Here is a 24,853-nt window from a genome sequence, read left to right on the forward strand (position 1 = left end):
GCAGCGTTCCACTCCAAGCACTGAAGTTCATTTACTACAGCAATGAAACTACAGGTTATGAAACCAACACAAGCTTGTTAAAGTAAGTGAAAGGCATTATATTCTGACATTTACAACAAGGAAAACAGAAAGTGACAACTGTCCAGGAACATTATTAGTCACTACTTACCTTTGCTCCCAAGTTCTGACTATTTTTACTGCCCAAGGCATTATTATTCCAATGCCAGCAATTTGTTGACATGAAGTTCAAGTGTTTCTAATCTTTACACACAAGCCTTGGTGTCATGTAAAAACAACTACGGACAGCCCAAAAAAGGGCTGACGCCTATCCTATATGCAACAGCACACCACTGTGCAAACAGCAGTTGGCTTAGGAGAACAGTCACCACCCAATAGCAGAAAGGTTCATCTCTCCCTCTGCTAAAAAACTCACCAAAAAATAATCTGAATGCTCTCCTATACAAAATAAGTTGGAGGGGGGAGTATGTTTGGGTTTCTTTTTTACATCCCATTTCAGTTAATTTACTTAGTTTTATTGAAAAGGCAAAAACTAACTAAAATTGTCATTCTGCTCTGAGATCAAAGAGCTCTGCTGCAATCCTGACTTCTTAGACTCCATGTAGAACCTACTGCGTTAAATACTCTATTTTCCCCAAGTCTTTAATCATATACTCATTCAAAACTTATCCAAGACTCTAGTTATTGTAATGAAAACCTGCTACCCCAATCACAATTGCAGCGTAGCCACAATCACAAGTATACCAAGCTTGTTCTTATTAACATCCAGCTAGACTCATAACAAAAAGGCAAAAGAATGCAAGTCTACCTAATGTTCCTAGCAAGGGTAGATACACTACCAAGTTCTCCTGATTCTTTTAAAACAAGTCTTTCCCCCTCCTTTCCAATAAAACTGAATGCACAAGAAACTAAACAAGGAGATTTTTGCTACCTAATCAGGTTTAGCTAATCAAGATGAGGAAATGAGGCAGGGGAAAAAGAATCTGATCTCAGCACCCAAGATCTGTTAGCTCTTAAGGTTAGTCTCCAATGAATGGTTCTTAGCCTGAATGCAATGAAACTGCTGTTAAGAGTTCTGGAAAGTATGTGAAAACACATTCTATGAATGTTAATAAAACTGCAGTGGCATTTCTCAGGCACCCATTATTCTTATTCTGTTGTATTTGCTACTAGTGCTCTTGAGGAGAAAACACCCCAAGCATTAACTGGCATTTCAACTCTCTGCACAAACTCTATTGAGACTCTCACACCCAAGCAGTCACTGGAGTCAGCTACTCGCAGCTATTAACCACCTCCTAAGTCTCCAGTGTCAATGGAAAATGTTCCCTTTCAACACTACAACTTCTTTAAAATTCCTTCAGAAATGCTTGTAAGAACCATCAAAACATCAGTGAGGATATATCCCCTGTGGAGGTAGTGCTCAAAGCTATTTGAAAAATACATTGCTATTTTATCACTATATACAGTACTTAATCCACGACAGATTGCCTTCAAGGGCATGTGAAGGAAATTTGATAAGGAACACAGTATTTCATAAATTAAATTTGGTTTTTGTTAGTTTGCTGGTTCAAAACTGAGGCATTACAATTTGCTAGAAAGACATATACAGAGCAATCAACAGCTTCATTGGAAAGGGTCAAGACAGAAGATCTCTAGTCAGTGGCAAGACTGTGGACTAGAAAGAACTAAATTGTAAGTGTTAACCAAGTAACTGGATCTGAACCTTGTTTTTAACACATTACTTTCCTCAGTAAACAGAAAAAAAGAGGAAAAAAATAACTCATTTTATGGAAGGTAAGCATATTTTTTTCCTACTGAATCAGGACAAGGATATATTTGAGAAGTTACTGAAGTTGGAGGTACACCGGTCTTGACCATGTGTTCAAGCTGGACAACAGACAAGAACCCCCAGGTCTCACTGTCACATTCCTTTACCACAACATGGAAAATTATCATTCAGTTGTCATCTACTTTATTTTACTAACGAGATTTCAAGAGAGATGCTAATTGGCTTTGACACTTCATCCTTTCACACAGCTCTGCAAACGTATGTTAGCATTCTTTAAACGTAACTGCAGTACGAAAAAGTGTCTCAGATTCAGATAAATTCACAAATTACTACTTTTGTTTCATACTAGCATGTGCTTTTAGTGGCATGAATATTAAATGAACTTGTCAGAAAGAAAAATACTGTTCATTAATTTGTATTTAAAATTAAAACTTAGATTTGATGACAATACACATTAGCAGAGCAAATTCCATCCCTTCACTCAAAAACATTTTCTATCTCAGCTGGTTGCAATACCAGCTGCTTTGGTGACTTTGAGATGACATTATTTGCTTAACAGACAGACTTAACAACTACTACCATTTGCCAGAAAGTGGACACTCTGCAGAAAAGATGATGATAATTCATGGGATAAACAAGGTTTATTGTGTGGAACAAAGTATCAGGAACACAAACTCAAACCAATTCTACATAAATAGGGAATTGAGCTGTTGCTGCACCAACACTTAAAAGTACTGAGACTATTCTTGTATAGAAGTCATACAGGCAGGACCTCTAGAGAACTTTTCACTGTTCTCTAAGCTTAGGCAGTAGCCTAGTCAGCTCCAGTAACCATGAAATGAACCACAAAAGTTACCCAAAGGCTAGAAAAATTCTTCAAAGTGTGTGCTCCACGTTTATCAGTTAACAAAAAGAGAACAACTGCCAAGGCAGGTAGCAATCTTTACAGAAAGAAGACATCAAGCATTAAGTTACTGAACCTAGCAGGGAAAGGTGCAACCTGAACTCATTTCTAGAATTTGAGAATATATCATTCCGAGCAGAGAAGAGTGGTAACTGCAATGGTACTCAGAGATTTTTCATCTGAGAACCTCAGACAAGAGATTAGATGCCTTTCTAGTAGACAGCAGAAAGGTAAAAGAGAACATATCCTACATATCCTACACAACAAAAGAGGTGAGAAAAAAAGAGAATTTAACAGCGTCCCTGCTCCTTCTCCAATGAGCTGTGAATTTGTGACAACTTATATAATCATTATGTTACTTCGAGCCACAAGCATTTCCTTTTTTTACAGCAAAGCTTGAAGGCAAGACCTCTCTAGCAGGAATTATGTATGTAAAGTACTTGGTAGAAATGACAACCACCTCCTTGCCAGGTGCCATATGGTAAAATCATAAATTACAGGAGTGACAAACACACCAGACTTTATTCCAACCACTACAATGAGCACTGTGGAAAAATAAACAAGATTCCTAAATCTTCCTGGACTGAAAAATGAAGTACACGCTGCTTATGTACAACAAAATAGGAAATATTTAGACCTGCAGTAACAATAGAAGTCTAACCTCTTTACAAGGCTGAAAAAGCAAGGATCATCTTAATGCATGATTTTATGTTAACAGATAACAGATTAAAAGACCCAAATTATATGTGGATCCAGTGTTAAGGAAATTCTTTTGCCAGATCTAATTTAATTCTAAACGGTTGAATTCATATTCTTATTCTGGTTTTACATGATGAAGAATGATAAAATCACATAAAAAGTAATTAAAAATTAGGAACCGGAGTATTTTTGCTATGAGCAGAGGCTGAGAGAGCGGGTACTGTTCAGCCTGGAGAAGAGAAGGCTCAAGAGGAATCTCATCAAGGTATATAAATATCTGAAGGGAGGACCTAAAGTGGAGGGAGACACAAACTGAAACACAAGAGGTTCCACTTTTTCACTGGGAGGGTGACCAAGCACTGGCACAGGTTGCCAGGGAGGTTCTGGACTCTCCCTTCTTAGAAATGCTCAAAAGCCCTCTGGTCACAGTCTCGTGCTACCTGCCCTAGAGGCCCTGCTTGAGCAGTGGGGTTGAAACAGATGGCCTCCAATCTCAATCCTTCTGCGAAAAAAGCTAAAATAAATTTTTCAAAGATATTGTGGCATACAGCAGTAGCATGAGCATTAATATAAGAGATGATCTGAAAGGTTTGCGACTCAGCAATTTGTAACCATTACTTTCATACCAAACTTGTTCCAATTTAAAAAAGTCAGTTAAAAACCACCTCTAGAAATCCTTAGATGATGTGCTCCCCACACCAACCAATATACAGTAGTTTTATAAAAAGAAATTTTCAATGTAGTATAAAATTTGTGGCAGCTCAGCAACCTTCAGTGGAGTTTCACACCTGGCTTTTATGACCAAAATTTTTTCACATCTCCAAAGAGATACAGGCAGTTTCCTGTGAAGAATATTATTCACTGTGCCCATCAAGTGATGTTATCAGGCAAGGACTGGCATTCAGCTTTCACCTATTGATTTTTTAGCGAACGAGCTGGGACAGGATTACTTTTAACATCACAGTAGCAAATTCTAGTTTCCTCTGGCAGATGAAGGGAGGTTAATTAAAATTCCTGATAAAGTATTACAAGCAGTTTTCAATATAAGAAATGTTGATTTCAAAAAGAAAACGTGGGCATGACTCACAGGATCACAACCACAGCAAGAAGGCAGTTTTAGGGAGCACTACAGGATAGCATAAGAGAAACAGAAGTCATCTCAGACTTCATAGACATTGATGGCTTTTAAAAAGTCTAGAAAGAGGTCACAATATAATTGCACATAAGTCATTAATGTGATCAGAGTTATTAAGAACTGAAATGCGTTTTCAGTATTTCCTGAAAAGACAGAAACAAAAAATTAGTTGTGTTTGTTCTTACAGCTAAAGAGTGAGATTACATCTGCCAATATATATAAGCTGGCTGAACAAAGCAATAAAACATAGAGTAAGAATCTCCAGGTCATATAGTCCACAACTGTCACAGGCAATGACGCCATGAAGTCTTTTGAGATGGAGTCTGAATAATTCAATGTTGTTCTGCCTCATGAAATGCTATTTATGGTCCTACTGGCCAGAAAGCTTTCCCAAATTTTGACAGTGAAGAAATTTAATCTCGTTTTTTTTTTTGGTTTTGTACCAACACTGTCCTATAATTTAACCCTTCAATCGAACTCGACTTTCTACATATGCTCTCATGTGTTACGTTTCCCTCCTAGCTCTAAGCATACACACTTCTGTGTACGAGGTTCTGCAGTCCTCTAGCCATCTTGACTTCAAATCAGTTTGAATTCATATTTCTTAAGCACAGTGAATCTCAAATGTAAAGAATACTCCAAAAGTCCAAGACACTACCAAGTCCGATGCTACTCCAAAATCCAGTACTACCAAGAGTCTTTTAGAATGGCATAGTTCCTATGTCACATTCATACTGAACTGTTTATGAAGAAACATTCATATTTAAAAACTTTGGAAAACATGGAAACAAAAATCTCTTGGCATAGAAAGCATAACTCTTTCCAGTCTTTGCTGTATTCCTTCAGTACTCTTGAACCGCCGTTGCCTAGGTCTTCCATGCATTGCAAAAGGAGGAATCATGACACATTTCAGTTTGCAATAGAGATCAGAAAGGAGGCTAGAACCATAGAAATTGCTTTATTTTTGAAACATGAAGAAATGCTTTAACTAGCAAATTCTTTCTGATCAGAAACAGAGAAAGAAAAACTTTGAAAGCAGAGATTGTATCTTTAATTAGGCTGCAGGTTTTATCTCTGCAGGGGATGGGGGAGGAGGAAAAACAGGTAAGGTTTCAGTTGTGTATGCTCTGTTTCAGGTGTGAGGCAGAATGAGTAATCTTCAGACTAAAAGACATTGGCAACAGTTGCTCTAAGAATACCTCACTGTAATTGTTCAAGAGGCAGAGCCAGTTTAAGAAGTTTCTGCTCTTCTCCAACTTCTTGTTCCCAGCTCCATGCCACAGTCTGTCACATTCAGCTATGCTTCTGCCAGACAGCTGCAAGGCGAGGGGAGTGTCAGGAGGGAGCATTAGTTTGATTTGCCATTCTTTATTTGAAAAATTATCTTCATTGGTTTAGTTCACAAAACCAGAAACCAGCTGTATCAATACAGGGAATGTAAACAGTAAATGTCAATGTGTAACTGGGAAACACGAAACCAGGGAGAAAGGGGTGAAGCTGTACTGACTGCCAGGCCACTGCCACATCACAGGAGGGGCAGACCCTGCTTCTAACAGCCATCAGACCCTTTAATCAAGCCACCTGATGAATGTACAGCAGAAAACTCAGCAGCAGCCTAATCAGCTGCAGAACATGTGTGCTCTCACCAGCCATGGGCAGTGAGAAACTACAGAGAGAATTGACTGGTATGTTCAGGCTTAATGACCTTCAATTATTTATTTTTTTATATTAATTTATCTAACAATTTTTAAATCAGATGGACTTTTAAAAGTGACACCATCCTGTGACAAAAGTCCACAGTTTAATTATGGGCATATCTTTGTCCTTGTTCTGAATCCAGCTCAAGATAATTTAAGTCCCACCATTCCTGTAAGATAACAGGCAGTAAATCCTTCCTCCTGTTGTTCATGGGTGTACAGATCTCTAACCATATCCCTTTTTCCTACTCAGCAGTCTTCTTCTAGACCAGACACTTCTTAATTTGTTATTGGTTCCTCATGTAAAAGTGTTCTATAAGTTCACCACCCTTACTGCCATTCTCTACCTCTTCCTAGTCCCAGCACACCTTTATGAAACAGGAGGGCCAGAATAAAGTACAGCAGTTGAGAGCACTTTGCAGCTGCACAGAGACATGAACTTTCCTCTCATTCCCTGCTCTTTCCCGACATGGTTTTCCAGTAGGTCATGACAGTCTCTCACCATTTTTTACCCATTTGCTGAGTGCTAAGCTGATGTTTTCCTTGAACGAGGAAAACTCCAAAATGATTCATCTGGGAACAGGCAGTCCAGAAACCACGGCTGGGTATGTAAGGTCAGAAGAGCTTTGTGTTTCACGGCAAGTTTCATGTACCTTTTTATCATCCAGCCACAACCCACCTGAAGGTCCTCCCACGACTTTCTGTGGCTGCCGCGCTCTAACAACGGCCGCAGCAGCATCGCGCTGCCAGTATATTCCACCCTACCCATATTCAGCCCTTCATTTAGAAAAGAAGAAAAACCAGACCAAGCAGACATCTCTTCAGGACTCCACACAAGATGTGCAGTGGTGAAAGACAAGATTTTAGCTAGACATATGCCTCATCCCTATTCAGTCTGCCATTTTTAATTAACTGGGAGGCTGTGACTGGCTTCTTCTCCTCCAAAAAACCTGAAGCACAAGTATAAGTGCCTTGATAGCTTAAAATAACTCATTGAAACATGTAAAATTAATCTGAATATTGAATCTCTCAGAAGTCTTTGTAAAATGAAGCTAAGGAAACTTGCAGAAAGAGCATGTCCCTTCCAAAAGGAACAAAATTGCGTATGAAATCACAGCTAAGCTACACAACCAATACTAGTCACATAGGAAGAGCTGAAAGGCATTGTAGAAAATAATTAAGTCTGATTCTTAAAAATGCTATCAATACTTTTGCTAGACACTAGTTTTTTAAACTAAATTAACAATGTAGTTAATAGATACGTTAACTACAGAACTCCTTGGTCAGCTTTTTGTAATTATCTGAAATTATTATGCCATTATTAGGACACCTTTTATGGTTGTTTGAGCAGAAAAAGATGCAGATTAAAAGAACGCAGTATTTTTTAAAAAGAGATGATACAAAAGCCTAAGACCAAAGTGACAATACTGAGTTTTGAAATATCCTTTGAAAGTACAGTATCCTTCTACCTCAAGACCTGTCTGCACAATCAAATCTAAAGCTTGGGACACGAAACAATACTCAGTACTTTTGTTTGTTTGTTTAAATATGTTGCAAACAGATTTTGTGGCATCATCAAGCAAGGCTAGAGACAGTATTTTTGCTGCATAATCTAAAGGACTAAAAATATTTGCTTTATTTGCAGTTTTCTTCTCAACAGGTTACAGTGGAAAATTTGACAAACATCTTAGCTTTTCTATCCCTCAGTTTCCAAATATTGAGAATCAAGATAAATATAACATACAAAAGCTTCCTTCAAATACAGCTTTCCACATCTATTATTATAGCATAAACTGAGGGGCTACATTCTAGGATTGCAATTCTGTTTTCATTTAATGTCCATTGCGCTATCTCACACAAAAATGGATGTTCTTTGCATGCCCTATTGAACACACCTGTACCTTCTCCTTTGTGCAACACCTGTAGCTAACTAGTCAATAAAAAAGCAGGAAAGCAATTATTTCATGTTTAATGTGTCTTCCATAATCTAAACAGCCTCACTTTGGTAATGGAATCTACCCCAACAGATAAAACCAAAAGGTCAATATAACATTTACTCTAGTTATGGATCACTTGTATAAAAATTACTGTCAAGCTCAGCCAAAAATAAGGTAACTGCACAACATAAAGGTACATAGAATTGGTAATTTTTTAACAGAAGTATCGGTTTTCCAAATGGCACTTAATCTGTATAAGATATTTAGGGTAATTACTTCAGTTACTATGAGAACAGTAACTCTACTCTTGAGCAGTTACAAATAGATACAATTTCTGTACAGCACTGCAAAAAGCATCAAGAGTTTTTTAAATCCTCTCTCATTAAAAAAAAATAATCCTCTGGAATTTTGTATACATATATATATATTGTATACATAAAATCAAATGCAACCTCAGCTTGTCAAACACAAAAATCATTAGTATCACATTCTACCCCAAAGGTAGAAAAGGAAGAAGGGAGAGGGAGGGCAAATAGAAGAGAAAGATTCTTTTTTCCTTACAGAAGAAAATAACCAGTGGTTATTTCTCCATGTATCATAGTGGTAGACAGCAGAAGCGGATAGTACTCTATCTCCAACTTTTATCCCACAGCATCTTGGTGCAGCAGCACAAGCAGTAGCAAGAAAAGGTCCCCATGTACACAGCTGAAGGTATAAAGGGCCACAGAGGCATCAACAGCCCCTCAGATGAAACCTCAACACAAGACACCACTGTAGACACATGCCCTGCACAAGCATAGCTACTGCCTCTCCTGTCTCCAGGGTGTGCTCCTTCAGAGGACCACCTTTCTCTTTGTTAACAGTAGAGACATGCAAAGAGCAACCATAAAACAGCCTCTTCAAAATCTGCATTGACAAGCAATGCTGTCACAGCAGTGCGATGCTGAGCAAACAAGAACGGAGCAGCGAGATGTTGCTCTGCACATCTGTAGCCAGGAAAAAATCTTCACAAAGGCTACAGTAAAAGCCTGGGCCTAATTATAAAACCCCCCTTTTTTTCAAGTGTCACATTTGCTGTTTCCCTAAGACAATTTGTTCAGGGTTATAAAAATACATCAGTCTGATAATATGATTTTACTCATCACTGGTAGGAAAAAATATCTTTTGACTAACTGACAATTTAGAAAGTATATTAAATGAGTCTTTTTAATTTATTTTGTTTTAATTCAGATGAACATTTAAAGATGCTTTTGGAGCTTTATTAAAAACAATTAGAAGAAATAATAGGAGATGCCAAAAAGTGTTCAACTCCTCCCTCCTGTTCTCATTAAGATTACCTTGGCAATACAGACAAATTCTTTATAGCAGAAAGTGCTCAAGATCCAAAAGCTGGCAGTGAGATTTCTCAAAAGTTAAATTACAGAAGGACCAGATTCACTTGCTTGTAAAGTCCAAGTTTCAATATACAAAAATACTCTTTGCTATAGAGAGTTGCTGCTTCACTCCTTGCTGGATTGCAAGTTAAGCTGCTGAAATGGAGTTAGAGAATAAAGCTGAAGGTTAGTAAATATAGAAAACACAAAATTCAGCTCCTAATACTTTACAGGACAATAACTACCAGGCCTTATCTCACTTAACCAACCAAAGATCAATATCATGAAGTAAAAAATAAGCGATTCAAACAGGAAGACAGAAAAATTCCATTAAGTACCTGACCCCCCCCTCAAAATGGTATTCTTCTCCTGCCAGCTTGATTATTTTCTGCTCCTCCTTTTCTACTCTCCTCAAATGTTGGGGTTTTTTTAAATAACTGTGCTAAAGAGCTGGACTGAACCTAATAAAACTAAAGAACACAGAAACAAATTGCTGATATATTGCCAACATAAATTTTGGCTGTATTGTTAACAGGGTCTCACTAACCCAGCTCGAAATAGTTTGTGCCTTGCACATTTCGGATTAAACTCTACTGTATTAGAGTGAACTCACAAACTGCAACATCTAAGTTTCAGTTTTCTGTCTACTCTTTGACCATTTTTCCATGGATACTTTTCAGATCCTTTTTTAAATTTCATGTGTTTTAATATTTGTTGTAGCAACATGATAATGAAATATACAAGTCACTGCAATCACAAAGCTCTTCCAAAAACATGAAGACAGAATTTATTCCACTTGCAGAGAAGGCACATCCTCAATCTCCAAGCCAAGCTTTATGTTAGGCACTAGGTATACAGCTTGGAAACAGAATTGTATAATGGAAATACTGAGAAGCTCTTTGCCATAGCATCGCTGGCAATATAAATACCCAAGATTACAAACAATATCATCATGTGAGCATTCCAGGCCAGTCTATAAATAGAATTCAGAAAGAACTGGCCTCTCACAAATACGGTGCTTCAGTACAACGTGTATCTGCTAAAAATACCAAATAAGTTCAGTAACATAAGTCTGTCTGAATTTTGTGAATTAAATACCTATTTACACATCCTGTCTCATATGTTAAACTGATGATAATTGATTGGACTACTGTGATGGACTTTTGATTGAACAAGTGTATACTTTGCATGGGAGTGTTATCAGTATGTGATTTATACAGGACAAATTCACAATACTTTCCCTGATAATAAAGTTCTACTTCAGAGCTTCTTCAGAAACACATGACTAAGTGGTTGTCTTGATCAACATCAAGATTAGAATTTATGATTCAGTAATTAACTTAGGATTCCAGCAACAAAAGCAAAAAGACATATTATGCCAAGATTCTTAGGGATAAGATGCTCATCTACATTTACCTACACAAATTATTAGAACATATATTCAGAGAAAATTATTTTTTGTACAAAAAACATACTATTTCGATACCATTAATTATTTTTCCAGAAAGAGCAACAGAACAACAGATTCATACTAATGGTTACACCACGTATTTATACAATAGAGGGAGTGGACACATTCCTCAGGTAGCAGATCAGTAGTATTCAGGGTTTCAGAAACAATCAGAACTTCCTGAGAGATAATGGAAAAGATAATTCATTTATTACTCAGGACAGGCTTATTCATTTTGCTTTGCCAAAAAAGGAAGGTGCTGGACACTGTTAGGGAAGAAAATGACAATCATCTTCAAAGTATTAATGACTTTAAAGTTTATCAATGGGTGTAAATGTCAATTTTAGCAATTCAGATGGACATAAAGCCAAAGAAAAAAACCTACTTTTGTGTTTCTGCAGCATGCCTCACCCCACTTGCATTCGGTACTTCAGTATACTTCTGTTACACTATCTCACACATCAACTACATTCACTATAGCAAACCAGTGACAATAAAGTTGAGTGAATGAAGGAGATAAAAAAGAAAAACACAGGTTTAAACAACTCCCAAACTATCTTAATTTGTGGGGTCACTTATGAAGTTGTGTATGCCAAGCATTTTTAAAACTTTTGCAGACCTATTACTGATTTCACCTTGGCACAGAAGCAGGCGCAGCAAGGAGTGTTCTGACTGGCAGGCAGCCCCTTTTACTGTAAGGCCCAGAACAAGGCCCGGCTGCTGCACCTCAGAAACTAGTTCTGGAGAGATTCCCAGCAAAGCACGTGACCAGTAACACACTGTGCTCCTACAGAAACCAGTGAGTAACCCAGACCCACAGCTGAGGGCCAGCGGGACATCCAACCAGCACCACACATGCACCACAGTGCCAAGGAGCGGTGGAACCCCTGCAGAGACTCCTCCTGTTCTCATCCCTCTCCCCTCAAGCAAGAATCACTCATCTGACTCTCTACCATTATATAGTTTTGAATGCAAGCTGCACAGATAGAAGAGTTTACTATTTAGAAAACTAGAGACTGAGTAACCTCTAGCCAAGCAGCTTAAAGAGCACTGAGGAGAAAAAAAGACCGGAGGCAGGAAACCGAAACTCTGTTTTCCACTTCTTCAGTCACCACTGAGTTTTATTTATTTACCATACAGCATTGAAGATTTAAACTTACCAGACAAGCTATTAAGTGTGAACTGAGAAAAAACCCCAGCATAACCACAAAAGACATAGAAATCTCTTTGCAGCATCCTGGCACATTTTTATAATCTTCTGTTTAGTTGCAGCTACAGAACTGCTTCAGAAACACAAATATTTATAGAGATACTAGAAATAAATAGAAAATAATAACCAGATAGAATAGAAAACTAAAGCATTCTCAGTGTTAAAGACAACTAATTAAGACTCTGTGATGGACAAAGACAGAAGTGTAAATACTAATTGGTTCTTTTTTTGACAGAACCATGCACAGCTTTTAATAGAGTCTAAACCAGCTATCCTTGTAACTACATCAGTTGATGACAGATTCTATTTAAAGAAAATAAAGAATAGGAATTTCAAATTACAGATTTTATTCCTGACTAGGAAGACAGATCTGTGCCCTGTCACCAAAAAGTGCTCTGAAATACAGAGCATGTATGTAAGACAGTTTCAGTTTCCAAGTTGCATGTTGAAACAGGAATGTGCTCTTTTGTTCTATTTTTTTTCCCCTCATTTAATCATAATGAAGTCACTTGCGACATTACAACGGTTTCCAGAGCAACAGTCCAGTCAGATGTGATGAACAGAAGATAAGGGTGTGCACGGGAGAGCTCTGTAACCCACCGGTGATCTTGATGGGAAACTCAACATTCTGCAAAATTCATACTCTGCAAGAATAGCTTCATATAATAGGATCAGACTTTAGATCAACATTAAAGATATAGAAGCTGAGAGAATGCTTTTTTCCCGAAATACCTGAAAAGAATATTTAAATCATCTGCTCTGTTCCACAGGGAAAATACAATGTATAAAAACCAAGCAGAAAAGGCTACTGTAACAAAGCATTTACAGTTGCAATAATGTCAGTGATAATCCAATGGCTGGCTAGACTCATCATCCTTCAGTATTTGGCTACAAGATTTTCCAAGAACTTAAAGACATAATGCTTTACGAATACAGAGCAGAAAGGCAAGGTCTAAGTAATAACCCTAGATCATGTCAGGTGTATGTGCCAAACAGACACAGTCTGAAATATAAGAAACAGAGGATTGTGCCTTGAAAGGCAGGAATTTAAGCATGAGAAATGCAGTCTGAATTCATCCAGAGATATACTTAGTCATATATCTACAGACAAATAACCTTTAGGGGTTTCATGAGGTGTCTGCAATCTTTCAAAACAGAGTGCTTGAAACGCCATGGATTAACCTACTCCTGTGTCTGTGTCCTGGGGCACATTAGGTGTAAACACTGCATATTAATGCTCAACCCACAGCACAGACAACACAAAAACTGCACAGTCAGCATCATTTAGATATGGAAGACACAGGAGAGGAGCTCTTCTTTCTTATACTGTACTAATACTTTGCAGATGATTAATATTTTTCCAGAAGATTCTTCTCAGAAAAAACCATGACAAAAATATGCTGTTACATTCTCCATCAAGGCACGTGCCTTCCTCCTGAAGGAACTGCCTCAAATCAGCATTTGAAGGAACAATTATCAACAAAAGCAATTGTTTCCTTATTGGCATTTTCTAACTATTGTCATGAAAACTAACCAGGAATTCTGTTTCAAAAGCAACCCAGTCCTTGAACAATCTTCCAGACCTTTTGTTCCCATGAGTTTCATACTTCAGGTCAAACATAACACTGAATTACAGTAAAAGGGAAGCCCTGTGGAAATGCTGCAAACCTGTGAAAAAAGTCCTAGGACCTGTATAAACAAGTGATACAACTCAAGAATATTTACTATCAAAGACCTGGGATAAAAAACAGAGATTGTTAATTTCTCTGTTTACAAGCCAGAGAAACAAAGAATAGAGAACCTCACGAAAGGGTCTAAGTTCTGAATAGTACAAGAAGTACAGGCACACAGCATTACTTCTGCTTCTACCATTACTGTTGTGCAGTCTTCCAACAGAGACAAACACGTGTCTACAAAACTACAGGACTGCAAAAGAGGATGAAACTCTATGTGTTGTATCAGATCCCATAACAGCATCAACTTGAATTTAAAGTTATATTTTATCAATTTCATGTTTTGGGATAAATAACTACAATGGACAAATTACAGCACTCTTGGTAAACTTGGTATCTTGGTCAATAATTTTCCAAAGAAGGAATAAAATCCATCCATGCTAGTCCTGGAGAGTAGCTTAGTATATCTAAATCTATTGTTACTGCAATGCAAGTAACTAGCTCCTAGTTAAGCTTTCAAAGGGACACATAAGCAAACAACTGCAAGAGAGATTTTGGAAATATATGTTTTAATTGGGGGAGCCACTAGCAGGGAAAAAAAAAATACAGGAGGATCTGGGTGAAGTGGTTGTTTCCAACAAACTGAGCAGCTTAAAATTAGATTTTCCAAACCTAAAATCTTGCTAAGCTTGTTTTCAAAAAAAATTAATTGTATGGCCCACTTGAAGAGCTGTCTCAAAATAGTTTTTCTTAGAGGTCTCTTCATCACCCAATAGCAATTTTCTTCCAAAACCACATCTTGTACATGAAGAAAAAGAGAAAAAAGAAAAAAAAAATCACAAAAAAAGAAAATGTACTCTATACGTTGACTATACTTTAGCAATCTGCAAGTGCCAATTGTACTTTCATGATCAAACCTGAGTTGTCCTCCAGAAAGCCACAGTAAAATATATACCAGATTTCCCTGAATGAAAGATTATTGTTCTCACACACCTCACAAACCTGGCACAGTCTGGAACATAAACATAAAACCAACGTTAGAATTTTATTCCTTGACACTAACTCTCCTCTAGAAGGAAGGCACAACATGGCAATGTTTGATTTTTCTGTCACCCAACAACAGCAGACATACCTATACCCAGCTTACCTTCAATCCTCTTTCACTCCCAACAGCAACACTAGATTAACACTGGGAGACATGCTAAAAATTCTTAAACATCTCAGCCTTAGAAGTAGCCTTCCAAATGTATCATCCAAACCATTACTGCAATTCAAAGCAATCCCAAAGACATATGCTCACTTCATTTTACCTGTAAGGTTGAGTGAGGTGCTGGAGATTCTGTATGCTGCTTTACAGCAGGGGAAGGCTTGGGAACAATGAAAGAGCCCATCCCTGCTCTCCAGCCTTGCTCAATTGTTTCCTTTACCCACATCCTGCAAAGAGCTCCACAGTCAAAGCAGTTATTTAATGGTTTCTTCTTTGCGATGCCATAACTGAAAAAATAGTTAAGATTGGAGGGGTTTGTTACTACTGTTCCTACACTAGTCATTTTTTTATGTTTTTATCATTCATTTCATTCCTCACTTTTCAAAGATAAAAAAAAAAGCATCTTTCCTGCACAGCTGTCTCGCCACCAAGTACAAAAAGTTATTTGAATTGTTGGTATTATCTGTGCAAAAAAATGTAGAACAAAAATATGAAGGGGCTAAACAGGACAAGGATACAAAATACAGAATACAACCCCCAAAATCTATGAAGACCATAAAGCATAATTAAAAGGACTTACTTTCTCATGTCTTGGGGAGGGAAAGAAATGGAATAAACTTTAAAACAAAACCAAACCAAACCAAAACCAAAAAACACCCACCACAACACACGAGCAGATGCATTTCTTCAGAGAACACACTGCAAATGATTTTTGCATTTCCAGAAAGCCAAAACAGACAAGTTACTTTCATGAACTTTTTTTTTCCAAACTAATTCCTGAAGAGCTTTTAAAAGCCATCTATTCTTCATTACTGTAAATTACTTCCATAATCTCAGAAAATTGTGATAAGGGATTTACAGCAATTTTCCCTTCCCAACAGCACGTACTGCCTTCTGACCCAATTCCAACTAAATCACCTCATCTAAGCTTCAATTTGTATGACAGGATTTTTTTCCTCCAATGCTAAACACTGACCATTCTATTTGCAACCTCCTGCAGCCCTTATGTGAAACATTGCCTCTATTCTGCACCTCTGCCACAAGCTGAGGAAAAATATTTCCCAACAATTCAGTCTCCACTTTTTCTTCCAAATCCATGATTCTAATTTACTGTAACTGCACATACTCATTACCTGATCCATAAACCTTGTCTCTTCAAAAACACTTCACTTCTCTGCTTTCCTGAAAATAGTTTGTTATTTATTAAAAAGGTGCTTTTCTTCACATCAAGGCTGTCCATAATAATGAAGTTCACAGAAATTTAACATTGCTTCAGGACTTAGTCCTACAGATACTCAATGTCTTAATAAATACTAGCAAATACATTACTTGGGATTTCTATTTCACTCCTCCATGTTTGCAGCAGAGCAGTCATTTATCTTTGCCCAGTGATGGAAACTATTAATGCCATCTGTGCTGACTCCAGCTGGTATAAGACTAATATAAAGTTCTGTTAGCTGCTTTGAGCTGCTTATTCAGCTGGCAATAATAAAAGTCAAGCTCATTAACAGCAACCTTGCATAGCAAAGTTTCTGTTTACCTCAGAGAAGTGACTAAGCATCTCCATGAACCTCTTCACCATTAAAAAAAAAGCCTATTTATTTGACACCTGTTTTTAATAACAATCTTAAAAAGCATTTTTTTTTTCAAATATATCCATCCACTAGGCTAAAACTACTTCAAAAAAATGAAATGTTGCTCTATCAAAGCAGTATGCAGTTTCCTCTACACAAACTAAAATAAATATCTAAAATCAGAGACGATTCTAATGTTGCAAGAGGCATTTGGAGAATGAGCATCAATGAAAGTTTTTCTATCACTCAACCAGCATGTAATTGAATAGTGATTCAGATTTCAAACGTCATTTTATATTTTAAACAGATGAGACAAACTACTGGAGAATATTCAAGCCATTCATCATCTTAAATATACACCAGAGAATTTTATATTCCTCTGCTTGCAAATTACAGATTTTTGGGACTACGATCTGGGAGATACCAAAAATGAAGTTTAACAACAGTTTTAGTGGCTTTCCATTCTCCCTTCTTTCTGAAGTCATAGCAATGGCATCAGTAAGGATGAAACCCAAAGAAACACAACTTAAACAGTTTAATTTATCTTACTAAATGCACAAGTGCAGTAGAAATTCCCTTATGAACTGCTATCAGCTTTTGACTCCATCATGCTCCCCCAAAACTAAACAACTCTTCTTCCTCATCTATACATTTTGTAAGAAACCCTCTTAGCACAGCTCATAATCCACAATGCTCTCTTATCCTTCTACACCTTCTGTTCAAAGCAGTACTTGTCTCAGAGAGGTCAACCTTCTTCTGCCTGCATGGAACTTCAATTTTTCATATTCAGAAGTCATCTCTGATTCTTATCTTTAATAAACTGCTAAGCCCAAATACACAGGGCAGACAAATACCAAAGAAAAAGCTACTGTTAAAAGAAGTTGATACTAGCTGATAGACTTGGACAATGAAAAAAGGTTAATTAACCATCTTATATTTGATGATTCCCAAAATGTGTTATCACATACTTCCTATCAAACCTATGAAATCCCATACTGTAACTCAGATGAAACTGCTCACTTTTTTAATTTTCTTACTATACTTCTCCTGATTGGCCAAAACTCCCCCCCCCCCACCAGCACCCGGGACACAGTATTAAAAGAAGAAAATGTTGCAGGTGTAGTTCCTACTGCAGGCTTTGAAGACAAAAGACATTTTCTGTGATAGCAGAAACTCAGAAGATGGTAACCATCATCCCAGCTTTGTCCAAGCAGCAGAAGGTCAAAGTCTTCCACCTTTCAGAAAGGAGGCTGACTTGTCTCACCCACCATACAATCTGGAAACAGGAGAAGCACAAGGCAATTGAAGGCAAAAGGAAAGACCTATCTTGTTTCCCCAAGTTAGCAGATATATTCTTTCTTTCCTTTAGCAGTTTCTTCCAATAATTAAGTAATTGTGCACTTGTGCCCTCCCACCCATCACTGGACTTGAGCTTTTAGCTATTAGTCTTTAGTACATTAAGAAACCTTCTGTTTCTGGTTTAATATATCTGTGAAGATATTAATCTACATTTAGCAATACTAAAATATCTAATTTTTAATATCATTATTTGTATGTATGGCCAGTCTTCGCAAGCAAAGATTAAAACAAGTATCACAACTGAAAAAAATTAACTGAAATTCTACAAAGAATGTCTTTGTCAAGAGAACTGTGTAACACTGGCACTAATTTTCAGGGCACAGTATTAAACAGCTGAAGGGTAGTAACTTCTGATGTCACCACACCTGATGTGCCTGATCACACTCTTGAGTTCAAGTCAGTTGTTCGTCCAGTCTAAGTCAGTTGTCTGCAGTTTCACTCACTTTTCTGCAGAAAACCCCTGAAACTGTCAGTCCTAATTTATGCAGCATTTCATTTCAGAAAGCTATAAGTAAGAACATGTATGGGAGAGATTTAGCTACTATGCCAAAGTAATCTGACCTCTCATCAGCTTTTTGAATTCCAGCACTCATTCATATCTTGACCTTTTAAACTGTAATGTTCAATATGAAATAGCATCCACAATACATTTTTCTTCTTCAGAAACAGAACTTCAGGTTGGATCTGCCATATGCAGAATTATTAGATTACAATAGACATTTTAATCATCTTACCTCTCAAAAAGAAAACCCACAGATCATAATCTGATTTGACCCGTTAATTACTTGTAATTGATGGTATCTTTACTGAATGAAGACAGCTGGAACACTTTGTTCAAGGAAATAGGGAACATGATGAAAAATAACCTTCTGATAGCAAGAACATGCTCAGAACTGATTATTCTTCACCTGCCTATGAGGTCCTAGGGAATTAAGTTCTCAGAAACAGCAATTATAACAAAGGGACAGAAAACAGGAGGTATTTGATGTCTACTTTAAAAATACTACATCAGGTATCATGTAAAAAACCTTGGAACTAAAACTAGAAATGCACTGTTTTTACAATCTTTTTAAATCAAAATTTTTATATGACCTACTGAGATCTGTAACTTACTACTACATTTGCTTATTAAAATCTCTAGACTCTCCTTTTTGGTTATTGACCTGTAAAATTATCAACTCTGAAAATAAGTGTTTAAACTTTTGCAGTCTTTGTTACAAAAAATAAACATGCTGACTTTGGTGGCAAAATTACTGTTCCCATATTCTAAGCCACTACAAGAAAGATTGATACATCTACTCCTTTCCAACACAGCAACTGGTGTTAAGCTCCAAGAGACACAGTGATGGACAACACTGACACAGTTAGCTGACAAGAGGAAATAAGGAGATGAAGAATCTAGCCTCTAAAATTCTATTAACAAAAATTTGATTTTGCATCTTTCAGGACTTATCACAGTTTAAAGGCCATAATGACAAACTAAACAACTTTGCTACCTAATTCTTGAGACAGTTTAGTCAAAGATTGCCAGTCATCGTAATCACCCTCCCAAACTGACTTCCTACAACATGTAACTTTCACATTTATTGACAGCAGACATCCTCACATAAGAATCTTTACAAAATACACAAGTGGAGACATCCTGAACTCTGACTAGCAGCCTGAACAGCATACTGCTGTCAGAATATAGTTTTTTCCTTAAACAATTAGTTTCTCTCTCTATGTACACTCTGACTTTTAAAACATGTGTTCAAAGAGCATGCAGCATTCTCAATGGAATTTTACTCAAATAGCCCAAAGTCTACATACAGCTCAAATATTTTAAAGATATGATAATCATTCTTTCTTAAAAAATTGTTTATTCTTCTTTAACTCCTACTGGAATCTTTTTCAACTCACTGGCTTGCAGCTAACAGTGTTATCCCCTCAAAATGTTTTTTGAGCTGTGATCTCAGACTGCAGACACAGGTTCTTTTTTTTTTATGAACGTTTGTTTACAAAGAATGGAATAGTATTACTATACTGAAGGGTAGAATTAGTTTGGAATATCTTCCCACTGCCATTACCTGTGAGAATGTTGCAGGTTTATTGTGCAGAGAAAAAACCCAGACACTGAGTCCAGCCAGATTTTTATTAGCCCAGGCATAAAACAAAGTTAAAAAGTGGCAAAGAGACGAGCCAATGTCTAAAAACAGAGAAGGTACACGGACACTTTCACGTGGTGGAAAGCACCTGATTAAGTATCAAGCGAGTGCACAGCCCCAGCAGAGATCCAGTGAGCAAAGGAGCACTCCAGGTTAAGAGAGGGAGAGTTGGAGAACATGGGAGTATGTACCACCCTGCAGAAATTCACTGAGGCCTTTTTATTCAGCAGCAGCATACTAAGCTGCACTATGAAAAAAAGTTATTCCCTTATAAGATTTGTCTTATTGCAATAGTGGAAAACAGAAAAACACCAAAACAACAATAACCAGAACAAACAAGCAACAACAAAAAAGGAAAAACACATGAAAACAACAAAACAACCAAACAGAAACCCCCCAAACTCTGAATTAGAAAACATCTTACAATGAAATCAAGCTGCCAGCCCTGACAAGTTTCAGAATAGGAGAATGATGTTTAGAAACTATCACACAGAAAGATAAACACAAAGCACTTAATAACTGGATAAAAACGCCAACCACTGTAAGTGACTACTTACTACAGGGAAGTTACTCAGAGGAGTGAGACTCGGAAAGCAGACAAAAGAGCAGAAACACAAGCAACACACACGCAACCATACCAACTGCACATGATTAAATGTAATCAAAGCTTCCAATTTAGAACAAGCAGCAGAGTGCTGCTGGGAGTTGCTAACAGCATTCCATCTCTTTATTCTGAAACACCATCATTACCGGAGATAACACTTTAAATGGTATCTTTAAAGAGCACAGGAGAATGCGGGAAGAAGGTCAGGAGAATGAAAGGCAGATGAAGAAAAAGTTAAACTTTAGAATAGAGAAAGGCATCAACTTTATCTATGGATATGCTTGCACAGAAATTACAAGGTTTAGTACTCAGATTAGCTGTGTCTGTTTAAAGAGCATGCATGCTGATAAATCAGCCCTGGCTACTGGGCCCAGCTCCCTGCATGCTAAGACAGAGAGTGAAGTAGAGTCTGTGGCCCATGCTGGCATCTATTCAGAGGCTGTTGAGAAGGGAGTTCTGGGTTTCTCCAATGGGATATGAAGTGTGCAAAAGTGATGCTGTACTGCAGTTACACAATGGAAAGTCTCTTCCACAGAGAGAACAGTGAAAAACATATTCTTTCCTGATGATTGCTTTCTCCCTGGTACTGCAAATAACCATGCCTTAAATTTAACATTCCACTCAATCAGTGAGACCAATAAGTGTGTTTAAATCAAACTGGGAGTTTTACCCCACTCTTCAAAAAAGTATTTCAACTACTTTATTTATAATATGTAATGGAATACTTCAAATGCTATTTAAAACACAGCTTTATAGTTCCATTTAGTACCCTCCGCACTGTGATCTGCAGTCAGCTCTACAACTCATGATGGGAGCAGGCTGAAACACTCTGGACAACAGAAAATCCCAGATAACAGAAAGCACACTCAGAAGCATGTTGCAGATATTCCCAAACATCAAATCAACAACTAACTGATGTCACAGTATCTCTGTACAGCTGGTCCTCAGACTCTTGAGGTTTAGGAGAACATGATCAGCTTTGCCTCATTACCTGAACATGTGCTCATCCTGCACTGCATTTGAACTATTAGAACAATAGTGGAGGCCCACACCAAATCACTTTTTGTCCTTTCTTATCCCTGGCAATGCTCTTGACTCCATCATCGCCACCTCCTCACATTTCCAAGGACTGCCACGAACCAGGTACAGCATGGGAAGCACAGGCTAATGACACCTTGCCAGACACTCAGTGTTTGCACTGTGCAACCAGGCTGTGGGAGTCCAGCATTGAGTCTCCCGATCTGACTCTGCATGGGAAGAGGTGAGGCCCCACAAAGCTTATCAGCTAAACCTCCACGACACCGAGCCGCAATTCTTCTGTTTCAGGAGCTGCAACTCAGCTAATTATCTCTGTCATAAATAACCCACAGCCTAAATGATCTACCTAGAGGTCTGCCTGCATAGTGAATTGAGTTACACAAAACAAGCAAGAAGAAATAAAGCAGAATTACATGTGGCCTCTCAAAAAGTTGACAAAAAGTTGACAAAAATCCTTAGAAGAGAATGAGAAGCCATATATTAAGGAAGAAGAAAGTAGTTCAGTTTGAAACACCCTGAAAAAGTCATATGAAAGGACAGAGAGGTTCTGAGCTCTGATAAGCATTACATTAGCTAGGGACCCAAGCAGGCAAATACTATGGAGATCAGCAGTTTTGAGTTAGTAACATTAGGAAAAGAATGTGAAGGAGCAAAGTAGGTGAAGAGCAATACTGCTTTCAATTCAAGTTTGACAAATACAGAATTAAAATTGTTTAAAAAGTTAATCACATTGATTCTTCAGTGTAGCTTTCCCACTTTGACCATTATCACTAATATTATAAGTCAGAGGAGCACTCAATTCTCAATTTTCAAAGTAATAAGGAATCGACTGTTTCCTTTTTTACTTAGTAGACATTCTACTCAAAAAATGACTAAAAGTCGTGTTGTTTGATTAGTAATCCCACACCAGTTTAATTTATTTACATCTACTGGATCTGCAAACTGAGACATGAAAGTTAAAGAGCATGACTAAAATATTCGCTACAAGAGAAGCTGCAGCTGCAGCATCCCATTTCAAATACTGTTAGATTAACAGTACTTTGAGAGAAAAGCTACAAAAACATCCAAACAAACAGACAAAAAACAAAGGACACCAACACATAGCACTCTTTGCTCTTTCTGTTTAGAGAAAATGTTCTGCAGGGAATGTATAACTTGTCTTCTATTTTGGATGCAGAGCAGAATGATAATTATAAAAGTATTTCAACTACAAAACTTCTCCACCATTATTTGGAAAAAACATGCAAGTTTCCCAGTCAAACCAAACACTCGCCTTGAGCTCACTGAACTCTGATATTGCTCCTTACAGCTGCCAGTCAACAGACTGTCAGACTCCTATCACTCTCAAATGTTTCTGGAAACTAAGGAAATGAGCTAATTTTAGTTTCTTCTTTTCCTACATGACAACTGCTTGTCATCATTCATATTTTCTATTTTCCTCCCTTTGTACATGCTACTGATGAAAAACTCCTCAAAATTTGAAATTCAGTTCTGCAATCCCATTTCAAAGTCCTCAAAGATACAGTATTTACCTTCCCTTTTTCATCTCAGCAAAGGTAAGTAGGCAAGAGGTCACTGTGTGACTCCCTTGTTTCTGTCTTTTCTGAACCATCATGAAGATGCAGATACCTTGAGAAAAACATAACAATTTGAACAGTGAGATCCTCCAGAAGTCATCCTACAACACCCTCCTTGACAAAGGATGGCAGATTAAGATCACTTTGGCTTGGAGAGATTTTAATAAAACTCATTTTACACCTTGGTCATGTGAATACAAAAGTATTTTCAAAGTCTATTTGATTGATCTTGCACACGAGCCATGAATTTCTACCTTATTCAGGTAAGAAATTCTGAAATAGCAACCAATAATACAGGTCATACCACGCACCAGAGGAACCATAACTCAGAAAACACACATGCATTGCAAAATGCTAAAGGCATTCAGCCTGCCCAACAATGTGAATCTGCATTTCTGTGTTTAAACTAGCTCAAAGTTGCAAGAGACCATGCTGAAATTCCAAATGGAGGTACAGTGTGTTCCTTGGAGCATACACAAAGCTTCTGCCTGTGATTGTAAATGGCATTAAGGACACAAAGCTTGCATATCCTTAGCATTTCTGACAAAACATTTTCCATTGCCCCATTCACATCTGCAAAACTGAAACTTCAAAAACTATTTGAGAGGATGCAGCCTGCTCCAGAGAGTAAACAAGGGAGGAGGGATTAGACTGATGTCTATCCAAGCTCACTACTCAGGCTCTACATCTACTATGCACTGCAGAGCACTTGAAAATAGAACTGGCAAGAGCTAACTTCTAACTTTCACCATGGCGAAGTCAGACAACCTCCTCCTTCAGTACCCAGCAATTCTGACAGTAAGGAGGAATCCAATCATGGAACCAGAATGCTGAGAGAGACAGAACATCTACTAAATTTATTTTTAAAAATCAACACACTGTTCCATTGGAAGGGACCTTAGGAGAACACTTAAATGCTTCATCTTGAAAGAGACTTTCATCATCCTTTTGATGGACATACAAGTTGTTTCCAATTAGATTATTTCACAGCCTTACAAAGATTCTCATTCATGATACTGAATGTAATACACAGTAAAAATTCAGGGTTAAAATATGGGTTATAACTATACATGAACTCAGCTACAATGTTATAACACCTCAAACAATAAATCTTCTAAGGACTTGGAAGCTCTTGACAAGGAAGCTACATAGCAAGTTATCCAGTGTTCAACGGTCTGTTTACAATAACTGATTTTCCTTTTTGTTTTCAACTTGGATCTCAATCAGAACACCCATTAAGATTAGTACCATCCCACAGAATGCCAGTTGTAGGGGGTTTTTTTGCTTGTTTGTTTGTTTGTTTTTGGCAGGGGGGAGAGGTTGTTGATTGGTTGGTTTGATTTTCTCCAATGTGTATTTGGAGTTTCATCACGCTGTTAGACAACCATTTCTGCACCTTTCTTTTGCCTTTCATTGTCCTGGTCCCCAAGTATCCTTTCCCGATATTCTACCCTGTCAGCAGCAA

General features: G+C 37.6%; 1 protein-coding gene across 9 annotated transcripts in view; it reads right to left on the reverse strand.

Annotated features, from left to right (window-relative positions):
* KIF13A (kinesin family member 13A) overlaps nucleotides 1–24,853 on the reverse strand; it is a 106,756-nt gene that overhangs the window by 71,850 nt on the left and 10,053 nt on the right. The window lies entirely within an intron of this gene.

The sequence above is a fragment of the Pseudopipra pipra genome, chromosome 1, assembly GCF_036250125.1.
Source record: "Pseudopipra pipra isolate bDixPip1 chromosome 1, bDixPip1.hap1, whole genome shotgun sequence".
Classification (NCBI taxonomy): Eukaryota; Metazoa; Chordata; class Aves; order Passeriformes; family Pipridae; genus Pseudopipra; species Pseudopipra pipra.